Genomic DNA, 26,168 nt, shown 5'->3' on the forward strand with positions numbered 1-26,168 from the left:
AAACCCGTGGAATGGGTACCATGCAATATGACTTCAAAGGGTCTTCATTTGCTCACTGAACCTCTCCAATCCTATCACTGCTGCGTTTATGCCCCTGTACACATGCTTGATTCTCTTTCGGAGACATAGCAATCCATAGGTTTTAAGATACTTACTAGTCAGGTACATTCTTAGGCGTTTAATATGGGGTGTTGAGTCCATTTCGTTGAGCAAGGAGTAGCTCTTGTCTATTCCATATTTGGCTTAAGGAACTTTATCTGTGCTCATTTCAATCTCTGGTTTTATGCAGCACCCCAACTCACCTTTACCCTTAAGCAAGCATAAGTTGGTTTTCTAAATTTGAGACCCTGTTCTGTTTTGGAATGCAGTTCCTGTGTAGCCAAGTTTACATTCCGTGTATTAGTGATATCTTATGATGTTTCTTTTTCTGTGTGACTTATTTCAGTTAGAATCATCATACCTGAATCCACTCATTATGCTGCTACGGGCCTGATGACATAGATTTCATTGCTGAGGGATATTGCTTTGTAAGTAAATACCACAACTTCTTTATCCATTTTTCACTTTCTGCGATGTTGAACTTGTACTGTAAACGAGGTTCTTGTAAACAGAGGCGTCCCAAACTTTGGGGTGGCTGTGTCTTTTTGATTTTAATTTCCCTAAGCTATAGGACCATAAGTGGCAGTGCCCTAGGCTCTGTTGCTTTGTTTTTTAGATGTTTCAGGAAACACCATACACTTCTCCCGAGTGTCTGTTGGCAATTTACATCCCGCCCATCAGCATAACAAGGCTCCCACTTCTCCATGGCCTGTCCTGCCTTTCTGGATTTTACACTTTTTTCAGATGGCCCTTTTGACCGGGGGGAAGTGAGACTTCATTGTAGTGCAGATTTCCTTTGCAAGCTTGCTTGGTTGGCCAAAAAGTGCGTATGCATTTTTTTCTGAATATATTCAGGAAAAAACGCATACGCCCTTTTTGGCCAAGTGCATCATTGTGGACGTTCTGCCTCTTTTCCTATGCTTTCAATGCAATTCCAGTCTACCTCCTGAAATCGGTTTCCTGCAATTCTGCCCCGCTTTCAAGTCCTCTTGGCAGCCTTACTTCAGTCTATTTTTGGACGATAGCTGTCATTTATAACTCTGCAGGTTTGTGAATTACAGTGCCCCTGAGCTCCTTTCTTCAACTCGCTTTCTTGTGACCTGGCCGCAACACCGCAGGATGGCTTCAAGCCCTAATCTGGTTCCGGCACGGCACGCTGAGCCTTTGGTTATTTCCTCTTCCTGGTGGGAAATGAGAGTTAAATTTGCCCGTCCAGACACCTCCAGCTAGTCTCTCATTGGTTCTCGCTATTCCTGTTCATCTTGCGCAGAAATTGCAAACTGGGCCAAACAGGAGGTTAAAGGGACTGACTCTCCAAGTGGGGAGAGTGTTAGTAAAGCGTCTGGAATGTTGCACCCGAGTACCAGGGGAGGAAAACTGAGACATATTTGAACACGTCTCCCGTTCACATGGTTGATCATACTTGGGTTCCACATGCATGTTTTAGCTGAAGGAAGAATACCTTAAACCTGGAGAGTTAAGACCCGTGTAATGGGTACCATGCAATATGACTTCAAAGGGTCTTCATTTGCTCACCGAACCTCTCCAATCCTATCACTGCTGCGTTTATGCCCCTGTACACATGCTTGATTCTCTTTCGGAGACATAGCAATCCATAGGTTTTACGAAACTTACTAGTCAGGTACATTCTTAGGCGTTTAATATGCGGTGTTGAGTCCATTTCGTTGAGCAAGGAGTAGCTCTTGTCTATTCCATATTTGACTTAAGGAACTTTATCTGTGCTCATTTCAATCTCTGGTTTTATGCAGCACCCCAACTCACCTTTACCCTTAAGCAAGCATAAGTTGGTTTTCTAAATTTGAGACCCTGTTCTGTTCTGTAATTCAGTTCCTGTGTAGCCAAGTTTACATTCCGTGTATTACTGATATCTTATGATGTTTCTTTTTCTGTGTGACTTACTTCAGTTAGAATCATCATACCTGAATCCACTCATTGTGCTGCTAAGGGCCTGATGACACAGATTTCATTGCTGAGTGATATTGCTTTGTAAGTAAATACCACAACTTCTTTATCCATTTTTCACTTTCTGCGATGTTGAACTTGTACTGTAAACGAGGTTCTTGTAAACAGAGCCGTTCCAAACTTTGGGGTGGCTGTGTCTTTTTGATTTTAATTTCCCTAAGCTATAGGGCCATAAGTGGAAGTGCCCTAGGCTCTGTTGCTTTGTTTTTTAGATGTTTCAGGAAACACCATACACTTCTCCCGAGTGGTTGTTGGCAATTTACATCCCGCCCATCAGCATAACAAGGCTCCCAGTTCTCCATGGCCTGTCCTGCCTTTCTGGATTTTACACTTTTTTCAGATGGCCCTTTTGACCGGGGGGAAGTGAGACTTCATTGTAGTGCAGATTTCCTTTGCAAGCTTGCTTGGTTGGCCAAAAAGGGCGTATGCGTTTTTTCCTGAATATATTCAGGAAAAAACGCATACGCCCTTTTTGGCCAAGTGCATCATTGTGGACGTTCTGCCTCTTTTCCTATGCTTTCAATGCAATTCCAGTCTACCTCCTGAAATCGGTTTCCTGCAATTCTGCCCCGCTTTCAAGTCCTCTTGGCAGCCTTACTTCAGTCTATTTTTGGACGATAGCTGTCATTTATAACTCTGCAGGTTTGTGAATTACAGTGTCCCTGAGCTCCTTTCTTCAACTCGCTTTCTTGTGACCTGGCCGCAACACCGCAGGATGGCTTCAGGCCCTAATCTGGTTCCGGCCCGGCATGTTGAGCCTTTGGTTAATTCCTCTTCCTGGTGGGAAATGAGAGTTAAATTTGCCCGTCCAGACACCTCCAGCTAGCCTCTCATTGGTTCTCGCTATTCCTGTTCATCTTCCGCAGAAATTGCAAACTGGGCCAAACAGGAGGTTAAAGGGACTGACTCTCCAAGTCGGGAGAGTGTTAGGAAAGCGTCTGGAATGTTGCACCCGAGTACCAGGGGAGGAAAACTGAGACATATTTGAACACGTCTCCCATTCACATGGTTGATCATACTCTGGGTTCCACATGCATGTTTTAGCTGAAGGAAGAATACCTTAAACATGGAGAGTTGAGACCCGTGGAATGGGTACCATGCAATATGACTTCAAAGGGTCTTCATTTGCTCACCGAACCTCTCCAATCCTATCACTGCTGCGTTTATGCCCCTGTACACACGCTTGATTCTCTTTTGGAGACATAGCAATCCATAGGTTTTAAGATACTTACTAGTCAGGTACATTCTTAGGGGTTTAATATGGGGTTTTGAGTCCATTTCGTTGAGCAAGGAGTAGCTCTTGTCTATTCCATATTTGGCTTAAGGAACTTTATCTGTGCTCATTTCAATCTCTGGTTTTATGCAGCACCCCAACTCACCTTTACCCTTAAGCAAGCATAAGTTGGTTTTCTAAATTTGAGACCCTGTTCTGTTTTGGAATGCAGTTCCTGTGTAGCCAAGTTTACATTCCGTGTATTAGTGATATCTTATGATGTTTCTTTTTCTGTGTGACTTATTTCAGTTAGAATCATCGTACCTGAATCCACTCATTGTGATGCTACGGACCTGATGACATAGATTTCATTGCTGAGTGATACTGCATTGTACGTAAGTACCACAAGTTCTTTATCCATTTTTCACTTTCTGCGATGTTGAACTTGTACTGTAAACGAGGTTCTTGTAAACAGAGCCATTCCAAACTTTGGGGTGGCTGTGTCTTTTTGATTTTAATTTCCCTAAGCTATAGGACCATAAGTGGAAGTGCCCTAGGTTCTGTTGTTTTGTTTTTTAGATGTTTCAGGAAACACCATACACTTCTCCCGAGTGGTTGTTGGCAATTTACATCCCGCCCATCAGCATAACAAGGCTCCCAGTTCTCCATGGCCTGTCCTGCCTTTCTGGATTTTACACTTTTTTCAGATGGCCCTTTTGACCGGGGGGAAGTGAGACTTCATTGTAGTGCAGATTTCCTTTGCAAGCTTGCTTGGTTGGCCAAAAAGGGCGTATGCGTTTTTTCCTGAATATATTCAGGAAAAAACGCATACGCCCTTTTTGGCCAAGTGCATCATTGTGGACGTTCTGCCTCTTTTCCTATGCTTTCAATGCAATTCCAGTCTACCTCCTGAAATTGGTTTCCTGCAATTCTGCCCCGCTTTCAAGTCCTCTTGGCAGCCTTACTTCAGTCTATTTTTGGACGATAGCTGTCATTTATAACTCTGCAGGTTTGTGAATTACAGTGCCCCTGAGCTCCTTTCTTCAACTCGCTTTCTTGTGACCTGGCCGCAACACCGCAGGATGGCTTCAGGCCCTAATCTGGTTCCGGCCCGGCATGCTGAGCCTTTGGTTAATTCCTCTTCCTGGTGGGAAATGAGAGTTAAATTTGCCCGTCCAGACACCTCCAGCTAGCCTCTCATTGGTTCTCGCTATTCCTGTTCATCTTCCGCAGAAATTGCAAACTGGGCCAAACAGGAGGTTAAAGGGACTGACTCTCCAAGTGGGGAGAGTGTTAGTAAAGCGTCTGGAATGTTGCACCCGAGTACCAGGGGAGGAAAACTGAGACATATTTGAACACGTCTCCCGATCACATGGTTGATCATACTCTAGGTTCCACATGCATGTTTTAGCTGAAGGAAGAATACCTTAAACCTGGGTAGTTGAAACCCGTGGAATGGGTACCATGCAATATGACTTCAAAGGGTCTTCATCTGCTCACCGAACCTCTCCAATCCTATCACTGCTGCGTTTATGCCCCTGTACACATGCTTGATTCTCTTTCGGAGACATAGCAATCCATAGGTTTTAAGATACTTACTAGTCAGGTACATTCTTAGGCGTTTAATATGGGGTGTTGAGTCCATTTCGTTGAGCAAGGAGTAGCTCTTGTCTATTCCATATTTGGCTTAAGGAACTTTATCTGTGCTCATTTCAATCTCTGGTTTTATGCAGCACCCCAACTCACCTTTACCCTTAAGCAAGAATACGTTGGTTTTCTAAATTTGAGACCCTGTTCTGTTCTGTAATTCAGTTCCTGTGTAGCCAAGTTTCCATTCCGTGTATTACTGATATCTTATGATGTTTCTTTTTCTGTGTGACTTATTTCAGTTAGAATCATCATACCTGAATGCACTCATTGTGATGCTAAGGGCCTGATGACATAGATTTCATTGCTGAGTGATATTGCTTTGTAAGTAAATACCACAACTTCTTTATCCATTTTTCACTTTCTGCGATGTTGAACTGGTACTGTAAACGAGGTTCTTGTAAACAGAGGCGCCCCAAACTTTGGGGTGGCTGTGTCTTTTTGATTTTAATTTCCCTAAGCTATAGGACCATAAGTGGCAGTGCCCTAGGCTCTGTTGCTTTGTTTTTTAGATGTTTCAGGAAACACCATACACTTCTCCCGAGTGGTTGTTGGCAATTTACATCCCGCCCATCAGCATAACAAGGCTCCCAGTTCTCCATGGCCTGTCCTGCCTTTCTGGATTTTACACTTTTTTCAGATGGCCCTTTTGACCGGGGGGAAGTGAGACTTCATTGTAGTGCAGATTTCCTTTGCAAGCTTGCTTGGTTGGCCAAAAAGGGCGTATGCGTTTTTTCCTGAATATATTCAGGAAAAAACGCATACGCCCTTTTTGGCCAAGTGCATCATTGTGGACGTTCTGCCTCTTTTCCTATGCTTTCAATGCAATTCCAGTCTACCTCCTGAAATCGGTTTCCTGCAATTCTGCCCCGCTTTCAAGTCCTCTTGGCAGCCTTACTTCAGTCTATTTTTGGACGATAGCTGTCATTTATAACTCTGCAGGTTTGTGAATTACAGTGCCCCTGAGCTCCTTTCTTCAACTCGCTTTCTTTTGAGCTGGCCGCAGCACCGCAGGATGGCTTCAGGCCCTAATCTGGTTCCGGCCCGGCATGCTGAGCCTTTGGTTAATTCCTCTTCCTGGTGGGAAATGAGAGTTAAATTTGCCCGTCCAGACACCTCCAGCTAGCCTCTCATTGGTTCTCGCTATTCCTGTTCATCTTCCGCAGAAATTGCAAACTGGGCCAAACAGGAGGTTAAAGGGACTGACTCTCCAAGTCGGGAGAGTGTTAGGAAAGCGTCTGGAATGTTGCACCCGAGTACCAGGGGAGGAAAACTGAGACATATTTGAACACGTCTCCCATTCACATGGTTGATCATACTCTGGGTTCCACATGCATGTTTTAGCTGAAGGAAGAATACCTTAAACATGGAGAGTTGAGACCCGTGGAATGGGTACCATGCAATATGACTTCAAAGGGTCTTCATTTGCTCACCGAACCTCTCCAATCCTATCACTGCTGCGTTTATGCCCCTGTACACACGCTTGATTCTCTTTTGGAGACATAGCAATCCATAGGTTTTAAGATACTTACTAGTCAGGTACATTCTTAGGGGTTTAATATGGGGTTTTGAGTCCATTTCGTTGAGCAAGGAGTAGCTCTTGTCTATTCCATATTTGGCTTAAGGAACTTTATCTGTGCTCATTTCAATCTCTGGTTTTATGCAGCACCCCAACTCACCTTTACCCTTAAGCAAGCATAAGTTGGTTTTCTAAATTTGAGACCCTGTTCTGTTTTGGAATGCAGTTCCTGTGTAGCCAAGTTTACATTCCGTGTATTAGTGATATCTTATGATGTTTCTTTTTCTGTGTGACTTATTTCAGTTAGAATCATCGTACCTGAATCCACTCATTGTGATGCTACGGACCTGATGACATAGATTTCATTGCTGAGTGATACTGCATTGTACGTAAGTACCACAAGTTCTTTATCCATTTTTCACTTTCTGCGATGTTGAACTTCTACTGTAAACGAGGTTCTTGTAAACAGAGCCGTTCCAAACTTTGGGGTGGCTGTGTCTTTTTGATTTTAATTTCCCTAAGCTATAGGACCATAAGTGGAAGTGCCCTAGGTTCTGTTGTTTTGTTTTTTAGATGTATCAGGAAACACCATACACTTCTCCCGAGTGGTTGTTGGCAATTTACATCCCGCCCATCAGCATAACAAGGCTCCCAGTTCTCCATGGCCTGTCCTGCCTTTCTGGATTTTACACTTTTTTCAGATGGCCCTTTTGACCGGGGGGAAGTGAGACTTCATTGTAGTGCAGATTTCCTTTGCAAGCTTGCTTGGTTGGCCAAAAAGGGCGTATGCGTTTTTTCCTGAATATATTCAGGAAAAAACGCATACGCCCTTTTTGGCCAAGTGCATCATTGTGGACGTTCTGCCTCTTTTCCTATGCTTTCAATGCAATTCCAGTCTACCTCCTGAAATTGGTTTCCTGCAATTCTGCCCCGCTTTCAAGTCCTCTTGGCAGCCTTACTTCAGTCTATTTTTGGACGATAGCTGTCATTTATAACTCTGCAGGTTTGTGAATTACAGTGCCCCTGAGCTCCTTTCTTCAACTCGCTTTCTTGTGACCTGGCCGCAACACCGCAGGATGGCTTCAGGCCCTAATCTGGTTCCGGGCCGGCATGCTGAGCCTTTGGTTAATTCCTCTTCCTGGTGGGAAATGAGAGTTAAATTTGCCCGTCCAGACACCTCCAGCTAGCCTCTCATTGGTTCTCGCTATTCCTGTTCATCTTCCGCAGAAATTGCAAACTGGGCCAAACAGGAGGTTAAAGGGACTGACTCTCCAAGTGGGGAGAGTGTTAGTAAAGCGTCTGAAATGTTGCACCCGAGTACCAGGGGAGGAAAACTGAGACATATTTGAACACGTCTCCCGATCACATGGTTGATCATACTCTAGGTTCCACATGCATGTTTTAGCTGAAGGAAGAATACCTTAAACCTGGGTAGTTGAAACCCGTGGAATGGGTACCATGCAATATAACTTCAAAGGGTCTTCATCTGCTCACCGAACCTCTCCAATCCTATCACTGCTGCGTTTATGCCCCTGTACACATGCTTGATTCTCTTTCGGAGACATAGCAATCCATAGGTTTTAAGATACTTACTAGTCAGGTACATTCTTAGGCGTTTAATATGGGGTGTTGAGTCCATTTCGTTGAGCAAGGAGTAGCTCTTGTCTATTCCATATTTGGCTTAAGGAACTTTATCTGTGCTCATTTCAATCTCTGGTTTTATGCAGCACCCCAACTCACCTTTACCCTTAAGCAAGAATACGTTGGTTTTCTAAATTTGAGACCCTGTTCTGTTCTGTAATTCAGTTCCTGTGTAGCCAAGTTTACATTCCGTGTATTACTGATATCTTATGATGTTTCTTTTTCTGTGTGACTTATTTCAGTTAGAATCATCATACCTGAATGCACTCATTGTGATGCTAAGGGCCTGATGACATAGATTTCATTGCTGAGTGATATTGCTTTGTAAGTAAATACCACAACTTCTTTATCCATTTTTCACTTTCTGCGATGTTGAACTGGTACTGTAAACGAGGTTCTTGTAAACAGAGGCGCCCCAAACTTTGGGGTGGCTGTGTCTTTTTGATTTTAATTTCCCTAAGCTATAGGACCATAAGTGGCAGTGCCCTAGGCTCTGTTGCTTTGTTTTTTAGATGTTTCAGGAAACACCATACACTTCTCCCGAGTGGTTGTTGGCAATTTACATCCCGCCCATCAGCATAACAAGGCTCCCAGTTCTCCATGGCCTGTCCTGCCTTTCTGGATTTTACACTTTTTTCAGATGGCCCTTTTGACCGGGGGGAAGTGAGACTTCATTGTAGTGCAGATTTCCTTTGCAAGCTTGCTTGGTTGGCCAAAAAGGGCGTATGCGTTTTTTCCTGAATATATTCAGGAAAAAACGCATACGCCCTTTTTGGCCAAGTGCATCATTGTGGACGTTCTGCCTCTTTTCCTATGCTTTCAATGCAATTCCAGTCTACCTCCTGAAATCGGTTTCCTGCAATTCTGCCCCGCTTTCAAGTCCTCTTGGCAGCCTTACTTCAGTCTATTTTTGGACGATAGCTGTCATTTATAACTCTGCAGGTTTGTGAATTACAGTGCCCCTGAGCTCCTTTCTTCAACTCGCTTTCTTTTGAGCTGGCCGCAGCACCGCAGGATGGCTTCAGGCCCTAATCTGGTTCCGGCCCGGCATGCTGAGCCTTTGGTTAATTCCTCTTCCTGGTGGGAAATGAGAGTTAAATTTGCCCGTCCAGACACCTCCAGCTAGCCTCTCATTGGTTCTCGCTATTCCTGTTCATCTTCCGCAGAAATTGCAAACTGGGCCAAACAGGAGGTTAAAGGGACTGACTCTCCAAGTCGGGAGAGTGTTAGGAAAGCGTCTGGAATGTTGCACCCGAGTACCAGGGGAGGAAAACTGAGACATATTTGAACACGTCTCCCATTCACATGGTTGATCATACTCTGGGTTCCACATGCATGTTTTAGCTGAAGGAAGAATACCTTAAACATGGAGAGTTGAGACCCGTGGAATGGGTACCATGCAATATGACTTCAAAGGGTCTTCATTTGCTCACCGAACCTCTCCAATCCTATCACTGCTGCGTTTATGCCCCTGTACACACGCTTGATTCTCTTTTGGAGACATAGCAATCCATAGGTTTTAAGATACTTACTAGTCAGGTACATTCTTAGGGGTTTAATATGGGGTTTTGAGTCCATTTCGTTGAGCAAGGAGTAGCTCTTGTCTATTCCATATTTGGCTTAAGGAACTTTATCTGTGCTCATTTCAATCTCTGGTTTTATGCAGCACCCCAACTCACCTTTACCCTTAAGCAAGCATAAGTTGGTTTTCTAAATTTGAGACCCTGTTCTGTTTTGGAATGCAGTTCCTGTGTAGCCAAGTTTACATTCCGTGTATTAGTGATATCTTATGATGTTTCTTTTTCTGTGTGACTTATTTCAGTTAGAATCATCGTACCTGAATCCACTCATTGTGATGCTACGGACCTGATGACATAGATTTCATTGCTGAGTGATACTGCATTGTACGTAAGTACCACAAGTTCTTTATCCATTTTTCACTTTCTGCGATGTTGAACTTCTACTGTAAACGAGGTTCTTGTAAACAGAGCCGTTCCAAACTTTGGGGTGGCTGTGTCTTTTTGATTTTAATTTCCCTAAGCTATAGGACCATAAGTGGAAGTGCCCTAGGTTCTGTTGTTTTGTTTTTTAGATGTATCAGGAAACACCATACACTTCTCCCGAGTGGTTGTTGGCAATTTACATCCCGCCCATCAGCATAACAAGGCTCCCAGTTCTCCATGGCCTGTCCTGCCTTTCTGGATTTTACACTTTTTTCAGATGGCCCTTTTGACCGGGGGGAAGTGAGACTTCATTGTAGTGCAGATTTCCTTTGCAAGCTTGCTTGGTTGGCCAAAAAGGGCGTATGCGTTTTTTCCTGAATATATTCAGGAAAAAACGCATACGCCCTTTTTGGCCAAGTGCATCATTGTGGACGTTCTGCCTCTTTTCCTATGCTTTCAATGCAATTCCAGTCTACCTCCTGAAATTGGTTTCCTGCAATTCTGCCCCGCTTTCAAGTCCTCTTGGCAGCCTTACTTCAGTCTATTTTTGGACGATAGCTGTCATTTATAACTCTGCAGGTTTGTGAATTACAGTGCCCCTGAGCTCCTTTCTTCAACTCGCTTTCTTGTGACCTGGCCGCAACACCGCAGGATGGCTTCAGGCCCTAATCTGGTTCCGGCCCGGCATGCTGAGCCTTTGGTTAATTCCTCTTCCTGGTGGGAAATGAGAGTTAAATTTGCCCGTCCAGACACCTCCAGCTAGCCTCTCATTGGTTCTCGCTATTCCTGTTCATCTTCCGCAGAAATTGCAAACTGGGCCAAACAGGAGGTTAAAGGGACTGACTCTCCAAGTGGGGAGAGTGTTAGTAAAGCGTCTGGAATGTTGCACCCGAGTACCAGGGGAGGAAAACTGAGACATATTTGAACACGTCTCCCGATCACATGGTTGATCATACTCTAGGTTCCACATGCATGTTTTAGCTGAAGGAAGAATACCTTAAACCTGGGTAGTTGAAACACGTGTAATGGGTACCATGCAATATGACTTCAAAGGGTCTTCATTTGCTCACCGAACCTCTCCAATCCTATCACTGCTGCGTTTATGCCCCTGTACACATGCTTGATTCTCTTTTGGAGACATAGCAATCCATAGGTTTTAAGATACTTACAAGTCAGGTACATTCTTAGGCGTTTAATATGCGGTGTTGAGTCCATTTCGTTGAGCAAGGAGTAGCTCTTGTCTATTCCATATTTGGCTTAAGGAACTTTATCTGTGCTCATTTCAATCTCTGGTTTTATGCAGCACCCCAACTCACCTTTACCCTTAAGCAAGCATAAGTTGTCTTTCTAAATTTGAGACCCTGTTCTGTTCTGTAATTCAGTTCCTGTGTAGCCAAGTTTCCATTCCGTGTATTACTGATATCTGATGATGTTTCTTTTTCTGTGTGACTTATTTCAGTTAGAATCATCATACCTGAATCCACTCATTGTGCTGCTAAGGGCCTGATGACATAGATTTCATTGCTGAGTGATATTGCTTTGTAAGTGAATACCACAACTTCTTTATCCATTTTTCACTTTCTGCGATGTTGAACTTGTACTGTAAACGAGGTTCTTGTAAACAGAGCCGTTCCAAACTTTGGGGAGCTGTGTCTTTTTGATTTTAATTTCCCTAAGCTATAGGACCATAAGTGGAAGTGCCCTAGGCTCTGTTGCTTTGTTTTTTAGATGTTTCAGGAAACACCATACACTTCTCCCAAGTGTCTGTTGGCAATTTACATCCCGCCCTTCAGCATAACAAGGCTCCCAGTTCTCAATGGCCTGTTGCCTTTCTGGATTTTACACTTTTTTCAGATGGCCCTTTTGACCGGGGGGAAGTGAGACTTCATTGTAGTGCAGATTTCCTTTGCAAGCTTGCTTGGTTGGCCAAAAAGGGCGTATGCGTTTTTTCCTGAATATATTCAGGAAAAAACGCATACGCCCTTTTTGGCCAAGTGCATCATTGTGGACGTTCTGCCTCTTTTCCTATGCTTTCAATGCAATTCCAGTCTACCTCCTGAAATCGGTTTCCTGCAATTCTGCCCCGCTTTCAAGTCCTCTTGGCAGCCTTACTTCAGTCTATTTTTGGACGATAGCTGTCATTTATAACTCTGCAGGTTTGTGAATTACAGTGCCCCAGAGCTCCTTTCTTCAACTCGCTTTCTTGTGACCTGGCCGCAACACCGCAGGATGGCTTCAGGCCCTAATCTGGTTCCGGGCCGGCATGCTGAGCCTTTGGTTAATTCCTCTTCCTGGTGGGAAATGAGAGTTAAATTTGCCCGTCCAGACACCTCCAGCTAGCCTCTCATTGGTTCTCGCTATTCCTGTTCATCTTCCGCAGAAATTGCAAACTGGGCCAAACAGGAGGTTAAAGGGACTGACTCTCCAAGTGGGGAGAGTGTTAGTAAAGCGTCTGGAATGTTGCACCCGAGTACCAGGGGAGGAAAACTGAGACATATTTGAACACGTCTCCCGATCACATGGTTGATCATACTCTAGGTTCCACATGCATGTTTTAGCTGAAGGAAGAATACCTTAAACCTGGGTAGTTGAAACCCGTGGAATGGGTACCATGCAATATGACTTCAAAGGGTCTTCATCTGCTCACCGAACCTCTCCAATCCTATCACTGCTGCGTTTATGCCCCTGTACACATGCTTGATTCTCTTTCGGAGACATAGCAATCCATAGGTTTTAAGATACTTACTAGTCAGGTACATTCTTAGGCGTTTAATATGGGGTGTTGAGTCCATTTCGTTGAGCAAGGAGTAGCTCTTGTCTATTCCATATTTGGCTTAAGGAACTTTATCTGTGCTCATTTCAATCTCTGGTTTTATGCAGCACCCCAACTCACCTTTACCCTTAAGCAAGAATACGTTGGTTTTCTAAATTTGAGACCCTGTTCTGTTCTGTAATTCAGTTCCTGTGTAGCCAAGTTTACATTCCGTGTATTACTGATATCTTATGATGTTTCTTTTTCTGTGTGACTTATTTCAGTTAGAATCATCATACCTGAATGCACTCATTGTGATGCTAAGGGCCTGATGACATAGATTTCATTGCTGAGTGATATTGCTTTGTAAGTAAATACCACAACTTCTTTATCCATTTTTCACTTTCTGCGATGTTGAACTTGTACTGTAAACGAGGTTCTTGTAAACAGAGGCGCCCCAAACTTTGGGGTGGCTGTGTCTTTTTGATTTTAATTTCCCTAAGCTATAGGACCATAAGTGGCAGTGCCCTAGGCTCTGTTGCTTTGTTTTTTAGATGTTTCAGGAAACACCATACACTTCTCCCGAGTGGTTGTTGGCAATTTACATCCCGCCCATCAGCATAACAAGGCTCCCAGTTCTCCATGGCCTGTCCTGCCTTTCTGGATTTTACACTTTTTTCAGATGGCCCTTTTGACCGGGGGGAAGTGAGACTTCATTGTAGTGCAGATTTCCTTTGCAAGCTTGCTTGGTTGGCCAAAAAGGGCGTATGCGTTTTTTCCTGAATATATTCAGGAAAAAACGCATACGCCCTTTTTGGCCAAGTGCATCATTGTGGACGTTCTGCCTCTTTTCCTATGCTTTCAATGCAATTCCAGTCTACCTCCTGAAATCGGTTTCCTGCAATTCTGCCCCGCTTTCAAGTCCTCTTGGCAGCCTTACTTCAGTCTATTTTTGGACGATAGCTGTCATTTATAACTCTGCAGGTTTGTGAATTACAGTGCCCCTGAGCTCCTTTCTTCAACTCGCTTTCTTTTGAGCTGGCCGCAACACCGCAGGATGGCTTCAGGCCCTAATCTGGTTCCGGCCCGGCATGCTGAGCCTTTGGTTAATTCCTCTTCCTGGTGGGAAATGAGAGTTAAATTTGCCCGTCCAGACACCTCCAGCTAGCCTCTCATTGGTTCTCGCTATTCCTGTTCATCTTCCGCAGAAATTGCAAACTGGGCCAAACAGGAGGTTAAAGGGACTGACTCTCCAAGTCGGGAGAGTGTTAGGAAAGCGTCTGGAATGTTGCACCCGAGTACCAGGGGAGGAAAACTGAGACATATTTGAACACGTCTCCCATTCACATGGTTGATCATACTCTGGGTTCCACATGCATGTTTTAGCTGAAGGAAGAATACCTTAAACATGGAGAGTTGAGACCCGTGGAATGGGTACCATGCAATATGACTTCAAAGGGTCTTCATTTGCTCACCGAACCTCTCCAATCCTATCACTGCTGCGTTTATGCCCCTGTACACACGCTTGATTCTCTTTTGGAGACATAGCAATCCATAGGTTTTAAGATACTTACTAGTCAGGTACATTCTTAGGGGTTTAATATGGGGTTTTGAGTCCATTTCGTTGAGCAAGGAGTAGCTCTTGTCTATTCCATATTTGGCTTAAGGAACTTTATCTGTGCTCATTTCAATCTCTGGTTTTATGCAGCACCCCAACTCACCTTTACCCTTAAGCAAGCATAAGTTGGTTTTCTAAATTTGAGACCCTGTTCTGTTTTGGAATGCAGTTCCTGTGTAGCCAAGTTTACATTCCGTGTATTAGTGATATCTTATGATGTTTCTTTTTCTGTGTGACTTATTTCAGTTAGAATCATCGTACCTGAATCCACTCATTGTGATGCTACGGGCCTGATGACATAGATTTCATTGCTGAGTGATACTGCATTGTACGTAAGTACCACAAGTTCTTTATCCATTTTTCACTTTCTGTGATGTTAAACTTGTACTGTAAACGAGGTTCTTGTAAACAGAGGCGTCCCAAACTTTGGGGTGGCTGTGTCTTTTTGATTTTAATTTCCCTAAGCTATAGGACCATAAGTGGAAGTGCCCTAGGTTCTGTTGCTTTGTTTTTTAGATGTTTCAGGAAACACCATACACTTCTCCCGAGTGTCTGTTGGCAATTTACATCCCGCCCATCAGCATAACAAGGCTCCCAGTTCTCCATGGCCTGTCCTGCCTTTCTGGATTTTACACTTTTTTCAGATGGCCCTTTTGACCGGGGGGAAGTGAGACTTCATTGTAGTGCAGATTTCCTTTGCAAGCTTGCTTGGTTGGCCAAAAAGGGCGTATGCGTTTTTTCCTGAATATATTCAGGAAAAAACGCATACGCCCTTTTTGGCCAAGTGCATCATTGTGGACGTTCTGCCTCTTTTCCTATGCTTTCAATGCAATTCCAGTCTACCTCCTGAAATCGGTTTCCTGCAATTCTGCCCTGCTTTCAAGTCCTCTTGGCGGCCTTACTTCAGTCTATTTTTGGACGATAGCTGTCATTTATAACTCTGCAGGTTTGTGAATTACAGTGCCCCTGAGCTCCTTTCTTCAGCTCGCTTTCTTGTGACCTGGCCGCAACACCGCAGGATGGCTTCAGGCCCTAATCTGGTTCCGGCCCGGCATGCTGAGCCTTTGGTTAATTCCTCTTCCTGGTGGGAAATGAGAGTTAAATTTGCCCGTCCAGACACCTCCAGCTAGCCTCTCATTGGTTCTCGCTATTCCTGTTTATCTTCCGCAGAAATTGCAAACTGGGCCAAACAGGAGGTTAAAGGGGCTGACTCTCCAAGTGGGGAGAGTGTTAGTAAAGCGTCTGGAATGTTGCACCCGAGTACCAGGGGAGGAAAACTGAGACATATTTGAACACGTCTCCCGATCACATGGTTGATCATACTCTAGGTTCCACATGCATGTTTTAGCTGAAGGAAGAATACCTTAAACCTGGGTAGTTGAAACACGTGTAATGGGTACCATGCAATATGACTTCAAAGGGTCTTCATTTGCTCACCGAACCTCTCCAATCCTATCACTGCTGCGTTTATGCCCCTGTACACATGCTTGATTCTCTTTCGGAGACATAGCAATCCATAGGTTTTAAGATACTTACTAGTCAGGTACATTCTTAGGCGTTTAATATGGGGTTTTGAGTCCATTTCGTTGAGCAAGGAGTAGCTCTTGTCTATTCCATATTTGGCTTAAGGAACTTTATCTGTGCTCATTTCAATCTCTGGTTTTATGCAGCACCCCAACTCACCTTTACCCTTAAGCAAGCATAAGTTGGTTTTCTAAATTTGAGACCCTGTTCTGTTTTGGAATGCAGTTCCTGTGTAGCCAAGTTTACATTCCGTGTATTAGTGATATCTTATGATGTTTCTTTTTCTGTGTGACTTATTTCAGTTAGAATCATCGTACCTGAATCCACTCATTATGCTGCTACGGGCCTGATGACATAGATTTCATTGCTGAGTGATACTGCATTGTACGTAAGTACCACAAGTTCTTTATCCATTTTTCACTTTCTGTGATGTTGAACTTGTACTGTAAACGAGGTTCTTGTAAACAGAGGCGTCCCAAACTTTGGGGTGGCTGTGTCTTTTTGATTTTAATTTCCCTAAGCTATAGGACCATAAGTGGAAGTGCCCTAGGTTCTGTTGCTTTGATTTTTAGATGTTTCAGGAAACACCATACACTTCTCCCGAGTGGTTGTTGGCAATTTACATCCCGCCCATCAGCATAACAAGGCTCCCAGTTCTCCATGGCCTGTCCTGCCTTTCTGGATTTTACACTTTTTTCAGATGGCCCTTTTGACCGGGGGGAAGTGAGACTTCATTGTAGTGCAGATTTCCTTTGCAAGCTTGCTTGGTTGGCCAAAAAGGGCGTATGCGTTTTTTCCTGAATATATTCAGGAAAAAACGCATACGCCCTTTTTGGCCAAGTGCATCATTGTGGACGTTCTGCCTCTTTTCCTATGCTTTCAATGCAATTCCAGTCTACCTCCTGAAATCGGTTTCCTGCAATTCTGCCCCGCTTTCAAGTCCTCTTGGCAGCCTTACTTCTGTCTATTTTTGGACGATAGCTGTCATTTATAACTCTGCAGGTTTGTGAATTACAGTGCCCCTGAGCTCCTTTCTTCAACTCGCTTTCTTTTGAGCTGGCCGCAACACCGCAGGATGGCTTCAGGCCCTAATCTGGTTCCGGTACAGCACGCTGAGCCTTTGGTTATTTCCTCTTCCTGGTGGGAAATGAGAGTTAAATTTGCCCGTCCAGACACCTCCAGCTAGCCTCTCATTGGTTCTCGCTATTCCTGTTCATCTTCCGCAGAAATTGCAAACTGGGCCAAACAGGAGGTTAAAGGCGCTGACTCTCCAAGTGGGGAGATTGTTAGTAAAGCGTCTGGAATGTTGCACCCGAGTACCAGGGGAGGAAAACTGAGACATATTTGAACACGTCTCCCGTTCACATGGTTGATCATACTTGGGTTCCACATGCATGTTTTAGCTGAAGGAAGAATACCTTAAACCTGGAGAGTTAAGACCCGTGTAATGGGTACCATGCAATATGACTTCAAAGGGTCTTCATTTGCTCACCGAACCTCTCCAATCCTATCACTGCTGCGTTTATGCCCCTGTACACATGCTTGATTCTCTTTCGGAGACATAGCAATCCATAGGTTTTAAGATACTTACTAGTCAGGTACATTCTTAGGCGTTTAATATGCGGTGTTGAGTCCATTTCGTTGAGCAAGGAGTAGCTCTTGTCTATTCCATATTTGACTTAAGGAACTTTATCTGTGCTCATTTCAATCTCTGGTTTTATGCAGCACCCCAACTCACCTTTACCCTTAAGCAAGCATAAGTTGGTTTTCTAAATTTGAGACCCTGTTCTGTTCTGTAATTCAGTTCCTGTGTAGCCAAGTTTACATTCCGTGTATTACTGATATCTTATGATGTTTCTTTTTCTGTGTGACTTACTTCAGTTAGAATCATCATACCTGAATCCACTCATTGTGCTGCTAAGGGCCTGATGACACAGATTTCATTGCTGAGTGATATTGCTTTGTAAGTAAATACCACAACTTCTTTATCCATTTTTCACTTTCTGCGATGTTGAACTTGTACTGTAAACGAGGTTCTTGTAAACAGAGCCATTCCAAACTTTGGGGTGACTGTGTCTTTTTGATTTTAATTTCCCTAAGCTATAGGACCATAAGTGGAAGTGCCCTAGGTTCTGTTGCTTTGTTTTTTAGATGTTTCAGGAAACACCATACACTTCTCCCGAGTGGTTGTTGGCAATTTACATCCCACCCATCAGCATAACAAGGCTCCCAGTTCTCCATGGCCTGTCCTGCCTTTCTGGATTTTACACTTTTTTCTGAAGGCCCTTTTGACCGGGGGGAAGTGAGACTTCATTGTAGTGCAGATTTCCTTTGCAAGCTTGCTTGGTTGGCCAAAAAGGGCGTATGCGTTTTTTCCTGAATATATTCAGGAAAAAACGCATACGCCCTTTTTGGCCAAGTGCATCATTGTGGACGTTCTGCCTCTTTTCCTATGCTTTCAATGCAATTCCAGTCTACCTCCTGAAATCGGTTTCCTGCAATTCTGCCCCGCTTTCAAGTCCTCTTGGCAGCCTTACTTCAGTCTATTTTTGGACGATAGCTGTCATTTATAACTCTGCAGGTTTGTGATTTACAGTGCCCCTGAGCTCCTTTCTTCAACTCGCTTTCTTTTGAGCTGGCCGCAACACCGCAGGATGGCTTCAGGCCCTAATCTGGTTCCGGCCCGGCATGCTGAGCCTTTGGTTAATTCCTCTTCCTGGTGGGAAATGAGAGTTAAATTTGCCCGCCCAGACACCTCCAGCTAGTCTCTCATTGGTTCTCGCTATTCCTGTTCATCTTCCGCAGAAATTGCAAACTGGGCCAAACAGGAGGTTAAAGGCGCTGACTCTCCAAGTGGGGAGAGTGTTAGTAAAGCGTCTGGAATGTTGCACCCGAGTACCAGGGGAGGAAAACTGAGACATATTTGAACACGTCTCCCGTTCACATGGTTGATCATACTTGGGTTCCACATGCATGTTTTAGCTGAAGGAAGAATACCTTAAACCTGGAGAGTTGAGACCCGTGTAATGGGTACCATGCAATATGACTTCAAAGGGTCTTCATTTGCTCACCGAACCTCTCCAATCCTATCACTGCTGCGTTTATGCCCGTGTACACATGCTTGATTCTCTTTTGGAGACATAGCAATCCATAGGTTTTACGATACTTACTAGTCAGGTACATTCTTAGGCGTTTAATATGCGGTGTTGAGTCCATTTCGTTGAGCAAGGAGTAGCTCTTGTCTATTCCATATTTGACTTAAGGAACTTTATCTGTGCTCATTTCAATCTCTGGTTTTATGCAGCACCCCAACTCACCTTTCCCCTTAAGCAAGCATAAGTTGGTTTTCTAAATTTGAGACCCTGTTCTGTTCTGTAATTCAGTTCCTGTGTAGCCAAGTTTACATTCCGTGTATTACTGATATCTTATGATGTTTCTTTTTCTGTGTGACTTACTTCAGTTAGAATCATCATACCTGAATCCACTCATTGTGCTGCTAAGGGCCTGATGACACAGATTTCATTGCTGAGTGATATTGCTTTGTAAGTAAATACCACAACTTCTTTATCCATTTTTCACTTTCTGCGATGTTGAACTTGTACTGTAAACGAGGTTCTTGTAAACAGAGCCATTCCAAACTTTGGGGTGGCTGTGTCTTTTTGATTTTAATTTCCCTAAGCTATAGGACCATAAGTGGAAGTGCCCTAGGTTCTGTTGCTTTGTTTTTTAGATGTTTCAGGAAACACCATACACTTCTCCCGAGTGGTTGTTGGCAATTTACATCCCGCCCATCAGCATAACAAGGCTCCCAGTTCTCCATGGCCTGTCCTGCCTTTCTGGATTTTACACTTTTTTCAGATGGCCCTTTTGACCGGGGGGAAGTGAGACTTCATTGTAGTGCAGATTTCCTTTGCAAGCTTGCTTGGTTGGCCAAAAAGGGCGTATGCGTTTTTTCCTGAATATATTCAGGAAAAAACGCATACGCCCTTTTTGGCCAAGTGCATCATTGTGGACGTTCTGCCTCTTTTCCTATGCTTTCAATGCAATTCCAGTCTACCTCCTGAAATCGGTTTCCTGCAATTCTGCCCCGCTTTCAAGTCCTCTTGGCAGCCTTACTTCAGTCTATTTTTGGACGATAGCTGTCATTTATAACTCTGCAGGTTTGTGAATTACAGTGCCCCTGAGCTCCTTTCTTCAACTCGCTTTCTTTTGAGCTGGCCGCAACACCGCAGAATGGCTTCAGGCCCTAATCTGGTTCCGGTACGGCACGCTGAGCCTTTGGTTATTTCCTCTTCCTGTTGGGAAATGAGAGTTAAATTTGCCCGTCCAGACACCTCCAGCTAGTCTCTCATTGGTTCTCGCTATTCCTGTTCATCCTCCGCAGAAATTGCAAACTGGGCCAAACAGGAGGTTAAAGGGACTGACTCTCCAAGTCGGGAGAGTGTTAGTAAAGCGTCTGGAATGTTGCACCCGAGTACCAGGGGAGGAAAACTGAGACATAATTGAACACGTCTCCCGTTCACATGGTTGATCATACTCTGGGTTCCACATGCATGTTTTAGCTGAAGGAAGAATACCTTAAACCTGGAGAGTTGAGACCCGTGGAATGGGTACCATGCAATATGACTTCAAAGGGTCTTCATTTGCTCACCGAACCTCTCCAATCCTATCACTGCTGCGTTTATGCCCCTGTACACACGCTTGATTCTCTTTTGGAGACATAGCAATCCATAGGTTTTAAGATACTTACTAGTCAGGTACATTCTTAGGCGTTTAATATGTGGTGTTGAGTCCATTTCATTGAGCAAGGAGTAGCTCTTGTCTATTCCATATTTGGCTTAAGGAACTTTATCTGTGCTCATTTCAATCTCTGGTTTTATGCAGCACCCCAACTCACCTTTCCCCTTAAGCAAGCATAAGTTGTTTTCCTAAATTTGAGACCCTGTTCTGTTTTGGAATGCAGTTACTGTGTAGCCAAGTTTACATTCCGTGTATTAGTGATATCTTATGATGTTTCTTTTTCTGTGTGACTTATTTCAGTTAGAATCATCGTACCTGAATCCACTCATTATGCTGCTATGGGCCTGATGACATAGATTTCATTGCTGAGTGATACTGCATTGTACGTAAGTACCACAAGTTCTTTATCCATTTTTCACTTTCTGTGATATTGAACTTGTATGGTAAACGAGGTTCTTGTAAACGGAGGCGTCCCAAACTTTGGGGTGGCTGTGTCTTTTTGATTTTAATTTCCCTAAGCTATAGGACCATAAGTGGAAGTGCCCTAGGCTCTGTTGCTTTGTTTTTTAGATGTTTCAGGAAACACCATACACTTCTCCCGAGTGGTTGTTGGCAATTTACATCCCGCCCATCAGCATAACAATGCTCCCAGTTCTCAATGGCCTGTCCTGCCTTTCTGGATTTTACACTTTTTTCAGATGGCCCTTTTGACCGGGGGGAAGTGAGACTTCATTGTAGTGCAGATTTCCTTTGCAAGCTTGCTTGGTTGGCCAAAAAGGGCGTATGCGTTTTTTCCTGAATATATTCAGGAAAAAACGCATACGCCCTTTTCGGCCAAGTGCATCATTGTGGACGTTCTGCCTCTTTTCCTATGCTTTCAATGCAATTCCAGTCTACCTCCTGAAATCGGTTTCCTGCAATTCTGCCCCGCTTTCAAGTCCTCTTGGCAACCTTACTTCAGTCTATTTTTGGACGATAGCTGTCATTTATAACTCTGCAGGTTTGTGAATTACAGTGCCCCTGAGCTCCTTTCTTCAACTCGCTTTCTTTTGAGCTGGCCGCAACACCGCAGGATGGCTTCAGGCCCTAATCTGGTTCCGGTACGGCACGCTGAGCCTTTGGTTATTTCCTCTTCCTGGTGGGAAATGAGAGTTAAATTTGCCCGTCCAGACACCTCCAGCTAGCCTCTCATTGGTTCTCGCTATTCCTGTTCATCTTCCGCAGAAATTGCAAACTGGGCCAAACAGGAGGTTAAAGGCGCTGACTCTCCAAGTGGGGAGATTGTTAGTAAAGCGTCTGGAATGTTGCACCCGAGTACCAGGGGAGGAAAACTGAGACATATTTGAACACGTATCCCGTTCACATGGTTGATCATACTTGGGTTCCACATGCATGTTTTAGCTGAAGGAAGAATACCTTAAACCTGGAGAGTTGAGACCCGTGGAATGGGTACCATGCAATATGACTTCAAAGGGTCTTCATTTGCTCACCGAACCTCTCCAATCCTATCACTGCTGCGTTTATGCCCCTGTACACACGCTTGATTCTCTTTTGGAGACATAGCAATCCATAGGTTTTAAGATACTTACTAGTCAGGTACATTCTTAGGCGTTTAATATGTGGTGTTGAGTCCATTTCATTGAGCAAGGAGTAGCTCTTGTCTATTCCATATTTGGCTTAAGGAACTTTATCTGTGCTCATTTCAATCTCTGGTTTTATGCAGCACCCCAACTCACCTTTCCCCTTAAGCAAGCATAAGTTGTTTTCCTAAATTTGAGACCCTGTTCTGTTTTGGAATGCAGTTACTGTGTAGCCAAGTTTACATTCCGTGTATTAGTGATATCTTATGATGTTTCTTTTTCTGTGTGACTTATTTCAGTTAGAATCATCGTACCTGAATCCACTCATTATGCTGCTATGGGCCTGATGACATAGATTTCATTGCTGAGTGATACTGCATTGTACGTAAGTACCACAAGTTCTTTATCCATTTTTCACTTTCTGTGATATTGAACTTGTATGGTAAACGAGGTTCTTGTAAACGGAGGCGTCCCAAACTTTGGGGTGGCTGTGTCTTTTTGATTTTAATTTCCCTAAGCTATAGGACCATAAGTGGAAGTGCCCTAGGCTCTGTTGCTTTGTTTTTTAGATGTTTCAGGAAACACCATACACTTCTCCCGAGTGGTTGTTGGCAATTTACATCCCGCCCATCAGCATAACAATGCTCCCAGTTCTCAATGGCCTGTCCTGCCTTTCTGGATTTTACACTTTTTTCAGATGGCCCTTTTGACCGGGGGGAAGTGAGACTTCATTGTAGTGCAGATTTCCTTTGCAAGCTTGCTTGGTTGGCCAAAAAGGGCGTATGCGTTTTTTCCTGAATATATTCAGGAAAAAACGCATACGCCCTTTTCGGCCAAGTGCATCATTGTGGACGTTCTGCCTCTTTTCCTATGCTTTCAATGCAATTCCAGTCTACCTCCTGAAATCGGTTTCCTGCAATTCTGCCCCGCTTTCAAGTCCTCTTGGCAACCTTACTTCAGTCTATTTTTGGACGATAGCTGTCATTTATAACTCTGCAGGTTTGTGAATTACAGTGCCCCTGAGCTCCTTTCTTCAACTCGCTTTCTTTTGAGCTGGCCGCAACACCGCAGGATGGCTTCAGGCCCTAATCTGGTTCCGGTACGGCACGCTGAGCCTTTGGTTATTTCCTCTTCCTGGTGGGAAATGAGAGTTAAATTTGCCCGTCCAGACACCTCCAGCTAGCCTCTCATTGGTTCTCGCTATTCCTGTTCATCTTCCGCAGAAATTGCAAACTGGGCCAAACAGGAGGTTAAAGGCGCTGACTCTCCAAGTGGGGAGATTGTTAGTAAAGCGTCTGGAATGTTGCACCCGAGTACCAGGGGAGGAAAACTGAGACATATTTGAACACGTATCCCGTTCACATGGTTGATCATACTTGGGTTCCACATGCATGTTTTAGCTGAAGGAAGAATACCTTAAACCTGGAGAGTTGAGACCCGTGTAATGGGTACCATGCAATATGATTTCAAAGGGTCTTCATTTGCTCACCGAACCTCTCCAATCCTATCACTGCTGCGTTTATGCCCCTGTACACATGCTTGATTCTCTTTCGGAGACATAGCAATCCATAGGTTTTAAGATACTTACTAGCCAGGTACATTCTTAGGCGTTTAATATGCGGTGTTGAGTCCATTTCGTTGAGCAAGGAGTAGCTCTTGTCTATTCCATATTTAACTTAAGGAACTTTATCTGTGCTCATTTCAATCTCTGGTTTTATGCAGCACCCCAACTCACCTTTACCCTTAAGCAAGCATAAGTTGGTTTTCTAAATTTGAGACCCTGTTCTGTTCTGTAATTCAGTTCCTATGTAGCCAAGTTTACATTCCGTGTATTACTGATATCTTATGATGTTTCTTTTTCTGTGTGACTTATTTCAGTTAGAATCATCATACCTGAATCCACTCATTGTGATGCTAAGGGCCTGATGACATAGATTTCATTGCTGAGTGATATTGCTTTGTAAGTAAATACCACAACTTCTTTATCCATTTTTCACTTTCTGCGATGTTGAACTTGTACTGTAAACGAGGTTCTTGTAAACAGAGGCGTCCCAAACTTTGGGGTGGCTGTGTCTTTTTGATTTTAATTTCCCTAAGCTATAGGACCATAAGTGGCAGTGCCCTAGGCTCTGTTGCTTTGTTTTTTAGATGTTTCAGGAAACACCATACACTTCTCCCGAGTGTCTGTTGGCAATTTACATCCCGCCCATCAGCATAACAAGGCTCCCAGTTCTCCATGGCCTGTCCTGCCTTTCTGGATTTTACACTTTTTTCAGATGGCCCTTTTGACCGGGGGGAAGTGAGACTTCATTGTAGTGCAGATTTCCTTTGCAAGCTTGCTTGGTTGGCCAAAAAGGGCGTATGCGTTTTTTCCTGAATATATTCAGGAAAAAACGCATACGCCCTTTTTGGCCAAGTGCATCATTGTGGACGTTCTGCCTCTTTTCCTATGCTTTCAATGCAATTCCAGTCTACCTCCTGAAATCGGTTTCCTGCAATTCTGCCCCGCTTTCAAGTCCTCTTGGCAGCCTTACTTCAGTCTATTTTTGGACGATAGCTGTCATTTATAACTCTGCAGGTTTGTGAATTACAGTGCCCCTGAGCTCCTTTCTTCAACTCGCTTTCTTGTGACCTGGCCGCAACACCGCAGGATGGCTTCAGGCCCTAATCTGGTTCCGGCCCGGCATGCGGAGCCTTTGGTTAATTCCTCTTCCTGGTGGGAAATGAGAGTTCAATTTGCCCGTCCAGACACCTCCAGCTAGCCTCTCATTGGTTCTCGCTATTCCTGTTCATCTTGCGCAGAAATTGCAAACTGGGCCAAACAGGAGGTTAAAGGGACTGACTCTCCAAGTGGGGAGAGTGTTAGTAAAGCATCTGGAATGTTGCACCCGTGTACCAGGGGAGGAAAACTGAGACATATTTGAACACGTCTCCCGATCACATGGTTGATCATACTCTAGGTTCCACATGCATGTTTTAGCTGAAGGAAGAATACCTTAAACCTGGGTAGTTGAAACCCGTGGAATGGGTACCATGCAATATGACTTCAAAGGGTCTTCATTTGCTCACCGAACCTCTCCAATCCTATCACTGCTGCGTTTATGCCCCTGTACACATGCTTGATTCTCTTTCGGAGACATAACAATCCATAGGTTTTAAGATACTTACTAGTCAGGTACATTCTTAGGCGTTTAATATGGGGTGTTGAGTCCATTTCGTTGAGCAAGGAGTAGCTCTTGTCTATTCCATATTTGGCTTAAGGAACTTTATCTGTGCTCATTTCAATCTCTGGTTTTATGCAGCACCCCAACTCACCTTTACCCTTAAGCAAGCATAAGTTGGTTTTCTAAATTTGAGACCCTGTTCTGTTCTGTAATTCAGTTCCTGTGTAGCCAAGTTTACATTCCGTGTATTACTGATATCTCATGATGTTTCTTTTTCTGTGTGACTTATTTCAGTTAGAATCATCATACCTGAATCCACTCATTGTGCTGCTAAGGGCCTGATGACACAGATTTCATTGCTGAGTGATATTGCTTTGTAAGTAAATACCACAACTTCTTTATCCATTTTTCACTTTCTGCGATGTTGAACTTGTACTGTAAACGAGGTTCTTGTCAACAGAGCCGTTCCAAACTTTGGGGTGGCTGTGTCTTTTTGATTTTAATTTCCCTAAGCTATAGGACCATAAGTGGAAGTGCCCTAGGCTCTGTTGCTTTGTTTTTTAGATGTTTCAGGAAACACCATACACTTCTCCCGAGTGGTTGTTGGCAATTTACATCCCGCCCATCAGCATAACAAGGCTCCCAGTTCTCCATGGCCTGTCCTGCCTTTCTGGATTTTACACTTTTTTCAGATGGCCCTTTTGACCGGGGGGAAGTGAGACTTCATTGTAGTGCAGATTTCCTT

At 44.0% G+C, this 26,168-nt stretch overlaps 1 long non-coding RNA gene across 50 annotated transcripts in view; it reads left to right on the forward strand.

The window, feature by feature from the left end:
• LOC307185334 overlaps nt 1-26,168 on the forward strand; it is a 3,778,167-nt gene that overhangs the window by 2,135,559 nt on the left and 1,616,440 nt on the right. Inside the window, exon 6 of one of the 50 annotated variants that reach the window (XR_013828012.1) lies at nt 5,185-5,270. The exons of 48 other annotated variants lie outside the window; for them this stretch is intronic. This is a non-coding gene — a long non-coding RNA (uncharacterized lncRNA). The remainder of the gene's footprint in view (nt 1-5,184; nt 5,271-26,168) is intronic. One more of the 50 variants, XR_013827971.1, reaches the window with a different exon arrangement.

This window comes from Stenella coeruleoalba, assembly GCF_951394435.1.
Source record: "Stenella coeruleoalba genome assembly, chromosome: 4".
NCBI lineage: Eukaryota > Metazoa > Chordata > Mammalia > Artiodactyla > Delphinidae > Stenella > Stenella coeruleoalba.